Here is a 10,530-nt window from a genome sequence, read left to right on the forward strand (position 1 = left end):
AGACCATCAAGAATCATCCCACCATCTCCCTTATTCCAAACTACCAGGTCATTCCTGATAATCTTGACCTACATCCTATCTGTACGTTCCCTATACTGACCCCATTCCCCATTTCCCACTTTCCCCCCTCTTCTGTGCTCTGTGATCCATCATCAGAAAAAGCCCTAGTGCCCTCAATGTCTGCTTGGAGTGGTCCTTTTACACATTATTATTCTAACTGGACCTCCTGAAGTCCTGCTTTTTTTATAGCCTGGTGATGTGGTGCTTGTTTTCTGTACCATGCTTCTTTGGGTGTGGAAGCCTATAGTCATTCTAGCTTTTTGGGGGGGATAGAGTATGACTCTTGTGTGATCAGTAACTTATATTTGGCAGGTGAATTTGGAATAAAATTCTAGACCTAGAGGTGAAGGGATTATGTCTCTTTGGTTTTCATTGCTCTTAACAGACCAAGTTCTCCTCTCCCTTAAAGAACTTTGGTGTGAGGTTTATGACATCATTACTAGCTACCCCTCATTATTGTAGTTACCTGCTGACTTTGGGTCACTTCCGACATTTCTTGAAGAAATGGGAGAATGGAGCTGTCTTTAAGTGGATGGGGAAAACGATGATGAAGTGGGTTTGGAGAAGGCAGATCAGTATCTCAATTTTGGATTCATTAAGGATGAGTCTTCTATTAGACAAATGAGAAAAATGAAGATCATTTCAGATAATGATGTGTGTTACAAAGAAAAGAAAATCGCTATGAAATGACCGGGGAGGCACTCCTTAAATAAGCTTGACAGTGAAAGTATCTCAGAGGGGATATTTGAACTGAGTCCTGAAGGATGAGATGAGGCCAGCCAGGCAGAAATCTGGAAGAAAAGCATTTCAGTGAGAGGGTACTATAAAGATAAAAGCTCTGAGGCAAGCATATCTGAAGAAGAGAAAAACAGCCAACATGTCTGAAGTAAGATGGAAAGATAGGCAGGGGGAAGCCGTACGATAGTGTCTTGTCAGTCTTGGCGAAAACCTTTGGCTTCTACTTTATGTGCAATGGGAAGCCTTACAGAGGTTTTAAGCTAGAAGTGGCATGATCTGATGTGTGTTCTACAAAGAAAACTCTGGCTTCTGAGTGGTGAATGGAATTATATCACATCATCACATCACATCACATCACATCACATCACATCACATCACATCACATCACATCACACTATATATCATATATCATATCAATAATAATAATAACTATTACAGGTGACAGAAGCAGAAGCAGAGAGTGCAGTTTGAAGCTTTTATATTACAAAACTCTAACTCTCTTACCTCTTAAATCTTTTCTTAATTTCAAGGGGTTTCTGGAGGTAGAAGATACATATTCCTAATATTTATCTCCTCCAGGTGCCCAGCTCTCTGTCTTGCCCACAGTAGAAGATGCAGGGCATGTTGTTGAGTTAATTATCAGGATCTTCTCATCAAGGTTCAGGAGCACGTTTTTCCTATACTTGTCTTTCTTCCATGTGACATTTTGTCTGTCCCATAATTAAGGCTCAGTAAGTGTTTGTTGGGGAGGGGCAAGGCCTCACTAATGATAACTGGTTTACTGAGAGCATCTGGGATAGCCAGGGGCAGCCAGGAGGCTTTGAGCCTTGCTGGGTGGAAAGTAAGGTGAAGGCAGGGAAGGTGGATCATGTTGAAAGAGGGGAGGCAGGTAGAGAGACACCCAGCTTTGTGCATGCCAAGGACAGATTTGGCCTACTTTTTAATTTAGCCTGGGGCTGGCCTGTTTCTATTGATGGTGAGGTGATCCCTCTGTGTGGGAATGACTGAAATGGTTTGATCACCACGGGACCATAATCCATCATCCAAATCCTTCATTAAGGAGGTCTTTCTCTTGGGCCTTGTACAAAGCCAAGCCTACAGGAATTTGCCATCCAGCATCAACATTCTCTCTGCTGATTCTGATGTTGCAAGTCCCAGCAAACGCAGGATGGCAGCCTGCATTCAAGCTTTCTGGCACTCCTCCTTTTCTGGCGGGGACAAATGTCCTTAGGCCTAATGTCAGATTAGCAGAGTGTTGAGTGCTAGGCTGGGTCTGTGCTTTGCTGCACATGCTGGGCTTGAGTTTGATCCTGTCCTAAAGAGGTCTGGGGACCAAAGAGATGACATTTGACACCAAGAAAGCAACCTATGTGTCTGGCTGGAATCAGTGTCAAAAACCTTGGTGTTTTTTTTTCTTCAAGTCTCTGCAACCACGTGAAATCCATCATTCATTGCCCAGAAGTTTCAGTGCCTTTAGATTAGGGATCTACACCCATCACTGATGATCCATTGAACTCCCATCCTTGGCATCTGACCAGCGCCAACAGGGCTGGGTACAAAGTTGTTGTTAATTGCCATGTGTAATCACATTAGGCCCAAGGTTGGAGACACCCTTCTTTGTTGCTGTTTTGGAATGAAATGCATATACTTTTTTTTAAGCATGGCATTTTTGCTTTCTAATTAGGATATGGGAGTTTGTAGTGGCACCATTGTTATTTAATCATGCTTTTTCTGGGGACGGGAGAAGAGGACAATATTTTCCTTTTTCTGTCAACAATTTCTTTTATTTCTGCATAAGAGGGTGGAAACTTGGTTCCTCATCCCCTTTAGGCAAAGAGTCTATGGCTCAGATTCACAAGGGAGTTGATTTTGACTTTGGGTTGCCTTAGCTCTGTTTTTTTTTTTTTTAAGATTTTGTTTTATTGCTTAAAGTATTACAAAGAGTATTACATATATCTGCTTTTTTTTCCTCCCCTTGACCTTCCCCTGGCCTCCCCTACCCCTCAGTGTCTTGTGTCCATTGGTTATGCTTATATGCATGCATACAAGTCCTTTGGTTGATCTCTTACCCCGCCCCTCAACACTCCCCGGCCTTCCCACTGTAGTTTGACAGTTTGTTCCATGTTGCTCTGTCTCTGTATCTATTTTTGTTCATCAGTTTATAATGATCTTAATTATCCATAAATGAGTGAGATCATGTGGTATTTTTCTTTCATTGACTGGCTTATTTCACTTAGCATAATGCTCTCCAGTTCCATCTATGCTGCTGCAAATGGTAAGAATTCCTTTCTTTTTACAGCAGCATAGTATTCCATTGTGTAGATGTACCACGGTTTTCTAATCCATTCATCTGTTGATGGGTGCTTAGGCTGTTTCCAGATCTTAGCTATGGTAAATTGTGCTTCTATGAACATAGGGGTGCATATATCCTTTCTGAGTGGTGTTTGTGTTTTCTTGGGATATATTCCTAGAAGTGGGATCACTGGGTCAAATAGGAGTTCCATTTATAACTTTTTGAGGAAACTCCATACTGTCTTCCATAGTGGCTGGGATCTAGCCCACAACCCAGTCTGCATTCCCAACAACAGGGCACGAGGGTTCCTTTTTCTCTGCATCCTATTCAGCACTTGTCGTTTGTTGATGATAGCTATTCTGACAGGTGTTAGATGGTACCTCATTGTTGTTTTGATTTGCATCTCTTAGAGATGATTAGTGACTTTGAGCATGTTTTCATAGGTCTCTTGGCTTTCTGAATGTCCTCTTGAAAAGTGTCTATTTAGCCAAAACTGGTTTGGCTCAGCGGATAGAGCGTCGGCCTGTGGACTGAAGGGTCCCAGGTTCGATTCCAGTCAAGGGCATGTACCTTGGTTGTGGGCACATCCCCAGTGGGGAGTGTGCAGGAGGCAGCTGGTCGATGTTTCTCTCTCATCTATGTTTCTGACTCTCTATCTCTCTCCTTTCCTCTCTGTAAAAACTCAATAAAATATATTTAAAAAAAAGAAAAGAAAAGTGTCTATTTAGGTCCTTTGCCCATTTTTTGATTGGATTGTTTATCTTACTTTTGTTAAGTTGTATGAGTTCCCTGTAAATGTTGGAGATTAAACCCTTATCGGTGATAACATTGGCAAATATGTTCTCCCATGCAATGGGTTTTCTTGTTGTTTTGTTGATGGTTTCCTTTGCTGTACAAAAGCTTTTTATTTTGATGTAGTCCCATTTGTTTATTTTCTCTTTAGTTTCCAATGCCCTAGGAGCTGTATCAGTGAAGAAATTGCTTTGGCATATGTCTGAGATTTTGTTGCCTTTGGATTCCTCTAGTATTTTTATGGTTTCCCATCTTACATTTATCCATTTTGAGTTTATTTTTGTGTATGGTGTAAGTTGGTGGTCTAGCTCTGTTTTTTCTTTTTTTTTTTGTTTTTTGTTTTGTTTTGTTTTGTTTTGTTTTTTACCCCTTCTCTCCTGTTACCTGACACAATTGGTAAGTCCTTCTAGCCAACAATTGTTAAAGGTGGGGTAAGAAAGAGCCCATTTAAGTTTATTTTTTCTTAAGCTTTGGGTAATCTGTCTTTATATTCACCCAAATAAGCCAGGTGGATGGCATATTCTCCTTTGTCTTTACGACCCAGATGAACTTAAAATTTATATAGTATGAGGCGAACGAGATAACCACTACACTACAGAAACAGGGCAAACAGAAAAAGTCAAGAACCATATGATTTCATTCATTTGTGGGATATAAAACTGAAAGCAACAAATGAACAAACAAGATACACAAACTCATAGACATAGACAACAGTATTGTGGTTACTAGAGGGAAGGGGGTAGAGGAGTAGTAAAAGGTTAAGAGGTTCAAATATATGGTGACCAAAGATGAGTTGACTTTGGATGGTGGGCACACAATGCAATATACAGATGAGGTATCATAGGCTTGTATATTTGAAACCTATATAATTTTATTAACCAATGTCACTCCCAATAAATTTAATTTAAAAGAAAAAAAATTATATGGTGCCCGAATGAATCACATTGCTTACATGTTTAAAAAAATATTTTTATTGATTTTAGAGAGGAAGGGAGATAGAAAGATAGAAACATCAATGGTAAAAGAGAATCATTGATCAGCTGCCTCCTGCACACCCCCCACTGGGAATCTAGCCCACAACCCAGGCATGTGCCCTGACCAGGAATCAAACCTTGACCTCCTGGTTCATAGGTTGATGCTCAACCACTAAGCCACACCGTCCAGGCACTTGCATTCTTTTAAGTAACCGCAAAACATCCCAGGAACCCCTGGAAGAAATCACACAGGCAGCAGCACTGCCGCCATATATTAGTCACTCCCTATTCTACTAAAAACTTGTATTGCTACCTACTGCCCATCCCCATAGAGAACTGATGCCATTCTAATATCATTTTTGCCCATCATCTCTCCCCTTTTGAGAGGGAAGTCAACGTTTCCCCTCTCCCACCCCACACCATTCACACTTTCTGGTCTTACAAGCTGCTGTATTATCTTGCTGAGCCCAGTTTCCTCACAAGTGAAATGGGGATCATAAGACAGACCTGCCTTGTCACAGGCCACAGAGTTAATAAGAGGAGATAGTGGCAGCTAGAAAGGGATTTATTTCTACAAATAGAGGTTACTATTATCATTTGCTTGCTACTGTTATCGTTAGCTAGCTACCTGGTCTAGCTACCTTGTGTTTCAGATGCGGGAGTCTTGTTGGTCCTGGTAAGTTGAGGACCATTTCAAAGAATCAAGAAAATGACTGGCAACGAATCCATGTAAGAAAAATCTTATTGATAATTCATTCAGTGATTATGTATCTTCTTTATATTCTTTTCCTTGGGTTATAAATTGAGTTTGTCTGCCAGTGCTGTGAAATAACAGGCAACATTATATATATATACATATATATATACACATATATATATATATATATATATATGTATATATATGTATATATATAAAATTGATTTTTAGAGAGAGAGGAAGGGAGAGGAAGAGAGAGAGAGAAACATTGATATGAGAGTGCCACATTGATCAGCTGCCTCCTGCACACCCCTTACAGGGGATTGAGCCTGCAACCCAGGCATGTGCCGTGACTGGGAACTGAACAAGCAAACTTTTGGTGCATGGGACGATGCCCAAGCAACTGAACCACACTAGCCATGGTAAGATTTAGCTATAATTTAAATGATAAATATAAATCTGCAAAAATTCTAATAAACAAATAATAATTTATTAATACTTTAAATCAAATATAAAGATAAAATAACATCTTTAGTATGCCTGCATTCATAATTTTAGGAAGATTTGAGTTTTAATTATGTCTTACATCAAATATCTCCATGGTATTATATGGTTTTAATGGAGTATGTATACAAATAGTACCAACAGTGTTCTTTGAAAAGGATTCTGAGTGGACAAAGATTTCCTGGTGGCAGGGGAACCACCAGCATGCACACTGACATATGTGCACACAGCATGCACACTTACTAGTTCTGTGACATATGAATCTCTTCACAGGTAAGAAATGTAACACCTTTGCCCAAGGTAAGCTCCAGCCAGAATTTACAGCCTTCTTACAGCTAGTGTTATCTTTTTCTGCCTAGTCTGAGCCACTTGAAAATAAAACACGACTTTGAGCACAGAGTGATCACCCCCAGTGGAAACTTGCAAATGATATCAACATCAACAAAGCAGCTGGGCAGAAGGGCTCTTTTTTAATTGTTTTTCATGGTGGATTGGGGAATTATCATTTGCTGGACAGATATTATGTGCCTGGCTTTGCAAATGATATTTGATTTACCGTTCATAACAATTCTATAAGGAACGTATAATTATCCCATTTTTAGGCAAGACATGATTAAGTATCTTAGTATCATTCCCAAAGTCATGTGGAGGCCCAGATCCAAGCCCAGGTCAGGCAGTTTCCCCCACTATATTAATAGTGGCTCCTTGCGGGAACAATTCCCAGGACCTTCTTTATAAAAAAGTTATTGAAAACCATGGAATAAATACCTTTAAAAATAATATGAAAATTAAAAATGTTCACAAAAACATTTCTAGTCAAGTATTGGATTTTTTGATGTTCTGGATTAATATCAGATTGGCCTTTTACTAATTTATTTTATTTCCTTCTGTCGGCCACAAGCTGGAGCTACTGTATAAAAGCCAGTCACTTAGTTCAAGGTGTAATTCTGGAATATAAAGCTAGACTGCCTTAGCCCTCAGACAGCTTGGGATAAACTCTGGAGAACTAAAGATTGAGAAATGCAGTGTCATAGAGAGCTAAGCAATTGGACTTGGCCACTTACTAGCTCTGTGATTCCTGGGGACTAGAGATAGTAGCACCAACCTTCTGGGATCATTGCAGCGAGGATTATGCTAAGAGCTTAGTTCAGAGTCCACCACATCGCATATATTCCATATGTGGTTATTAATATCCCTGGTAGTTATTATTATTGATTTTATCATCAGTATCACAACCCAATGATGCTCAACTCATTGTAGTTGCAATTCATATTATTACCCATCTCAGTATAGTCACACATCATCAAGCATGTAGAAAATGCTACTTGACTCCCCATGACTCAGTGTATGATTTGGGGGTGGATGGTCTGGATGTTGTATAGTTAAGGGATTATTATACTGTTTTGAAGAGGTGAAAAAGAGAGAGTAGGACGTGAAGACTAGAATCCTTCTGCTGAGCTTGAAAATGACCAGAGCATTCTCTGTTTTGGAGATTAGGATCACGCCTTAACAGTGAGCACATTTGTTATGTCAATTATTACTCAATAAGGCTACAACCCCAGTACGTGGCAAGATCCAGAGAAAAACAAAATTTCTCTTGAGTGAGATGTCCTAGCTCACCAGGAGATAGCTTCAATGTGGTAGGTGGTAAGATAGCACCCGCATGTGGGGTCATTCTGAATGGAGGTCAAAGGAAAGGAAGCTGCTGAAGGTGTTTCTGAGGTTGTCTGGGTTTTCTGGGGCAACAGTAGTGTTTTTCAACATGCGTTCTCTGGGATTCTTGTTTCCTGTGGATTAACTTTCTATGGTCAAATAAGAATGGGGATAGAACTGTACACCTGAAACCTACATGATTTTATTAACCAAAGTCACCCCAATAAATTGAATAAAAAAAGAATAGGAAATATGCCACGTTATATTCTTTTCCCACTATAGGGCGTAACAATGCCTATGGGTACCTTTAAGGCTTTGAAAAATACTGAGAGAATCAACCCTTCTATGTTTGCTAGATCCTAAGTGATTCCCTCATTTCCCCATGAAAATTCAATAAAGAAGATTTTGGGGAGTATATGTAAGTAAACGTTGGAGATGAGTGAATAGTAACCTGTCTACTTTTAATATCCAATTTATGAATTGAGACGAACATAGGCATTCATAATGGCATAGAAACTACGTATTTAGAAATCAGCTCCAATTTCACAAGTTGCTCCCCCCACTCACACTTTTCTCGGTATGAAGATGGCCTTTTGAGCCATCTGACAGTTCTCGGTTCTCCAGAGCAGTTATCTTCTCACTTTTGCGAGGCACAGAGCTTTTTGAATGTGCATGATCTACCGCAGTGATTTTTATCCCCAGTTTCAAGTATCCATTTGTATAACATAAGGTATAACTGCAGGTATATATTTGTGATTGTTGTACTATATTAAATTATCTTTAACAGATGTTTTCTTAAGACAATTAAAATCAAGAGGTTGTAATTCCAGGAATAACTACTAATTTCTCTTCAATTTCCTTGCCTTCTATGACTTCAATGATTTTTGTCAGGTAACCTCTACCAATTAGACACTCCAACTGGCATTGTTTCAGTTAAGGTCTCTATCCTAAATAGTATGGTGCTGTTTAAAATAAAACCATTACAAAAGAGTCCAGTAATATGAAAGACTATGTGAGAGCTGGAACATACAACAATTCTTTCTTTTCTAAGGAGTAACTTGGAAAATGATTGACTCACACATATATTTGTCTATCCATGTGCATGCTGAAATACCAATTTATGATCTTGGAAACACTCTTTTGGCAACAGTAGACTAGTGGGTAGCAGTTGCCATCAGGATTTTTGGCAACTGGGAATAGGCTGCTGGCAAGTGCTACAGGTGATTGGGACTATAGCCAAAAATTTTTAGTTATAACCCTATTGACTTCTTTGTCACTTTACTTTGGTTCTCCCTCAAAATTTAGTCAAGCTTTTTTAAAAGTCATGACTGAATTACTCCCATCCCTTGAGACACACAGCCCAGAGTATTAAGTGAGAATGGACACTTCCTTGAGGTTGGAATGACAGTGGGGTTGGCAGTAAGACCACAGAAGAGCCCCCAGGGGAAAGTGAAGGACTGGGGATACAGACTTGGCCCCTCTTATTCTGTCATCCCTCTCAGAAGCTGAGCACTGACTACACATTGCAATCTCCCCGGAGGCTTAAAAACTGCATGATGCCATCTGAAAACAAGTCAGAATCTCTGGGAGGGGACTCCAGTCATTAGTGATTTACAAAGTCTTCCCTAGGGTTGAAAGGGTCAAAACCTCTCACAATGCTGTTAATCCCCTATGTCATTCCCCTGAAAAGCTGAAGAGTGGTGACCTCTTGGAAGCTAGGAGTTGGATCTGAACTAAGTAAGAATCTGTATAATGTGTTCTGTTACTTATGTATCTCTTCTTAACCCCCATGTCACTCCTAACATTCCCATTACAGAGTTAGACACAGAAAGCCCTGACATAGCTGGGATGAAGAAGCTGCATGCTCCCAATGGGATGGGATGTTATTGGTAATGGGCAGTCTTATTTCTGAATTGAATTTGAGTGCTGGGAAAGCATATTGTCTAATGTTTCAGTCCTTTGGTTGAAGTTGTATATTTGCCAACAAATGCCTATGATTGGGGCTATACAATTCTCATCTCGTTCCATTTCCCCTCACTGGAGCAAGCTTCCTCTATGTATTATTTCCTCTAATGGGAAAGAGAATCTTCAGTAACCCTTCTTCTGAGCCATAGGCTGTCTCCTTGTGAATTATGAAGAGGGGGAAAAAAAGAGTAGGATTCTCTTATAGAGGTGGCCTGTTCAGAAGGCAGTCAATTTTAGAGATAAAAACTAGGAACGCCAGTGGGGTGCAATAATGATAATACCTTACAAGTGTAGGATGAGTTATAACTTTTAAAACACTTGGTATTCATCACTTTCTTTTGAACATTCCAAAGAGATTGATGGAACAAATATCAATAGGCTCGTTTGGATCAAGAAACATAGATGCTGTAAAGATAAGTCAGTTCCCTATGAAAATGCAGGCAAGGACAGAGGTGGGACTAGTGCCTGGGTATTCAAGGTATTACTCACCTTGAGCAGCTCTAAAGGTCACATGGTAGACCAGTGGTCCCCAGATCTGGGTACTTACTAGAACAGTCTGGGAAGATTATAAAATATCACAATTACTCCAACTCACCTGTGGGGCTTTAACTCAATAGGCCTACATTGGAACTCAGGGAAACTGTAATTTAAAATTATTTTCCAATAGTTATTTTCAATTCTGATTATTATCACCTGGGGGGGCTTAAAACATCTTCCAGTCCAGATTTTAATCCAGAGCAATTGCATCAAAATCTCTAGTGTTGGCATCAGCACATTAGTGTTTGTAAATACCTCCAGGTGATTTCCATGTGCCATCAAGGCCAGAAAAGATTACTCTAGACCAGGATTTTTCA

The sequence above is a fragment of the Myotis myotis genome, unplaced genomic scaffold (assembly GCF_014108235.1).
Source record: "Myotis myotis isolate mMyoMyo1 unplaced genomic scaffold, mMyoMyo1.p scaffold_m19_p_10, whole genome shotgun sequence".
Taxonomy (NCBI): domain Eukaryota; kingdom Metazoa; phylum Chordata; class Mammalia; order Chiroptera; family Vespertilionidae; genus Myotis; species Myotis myotis.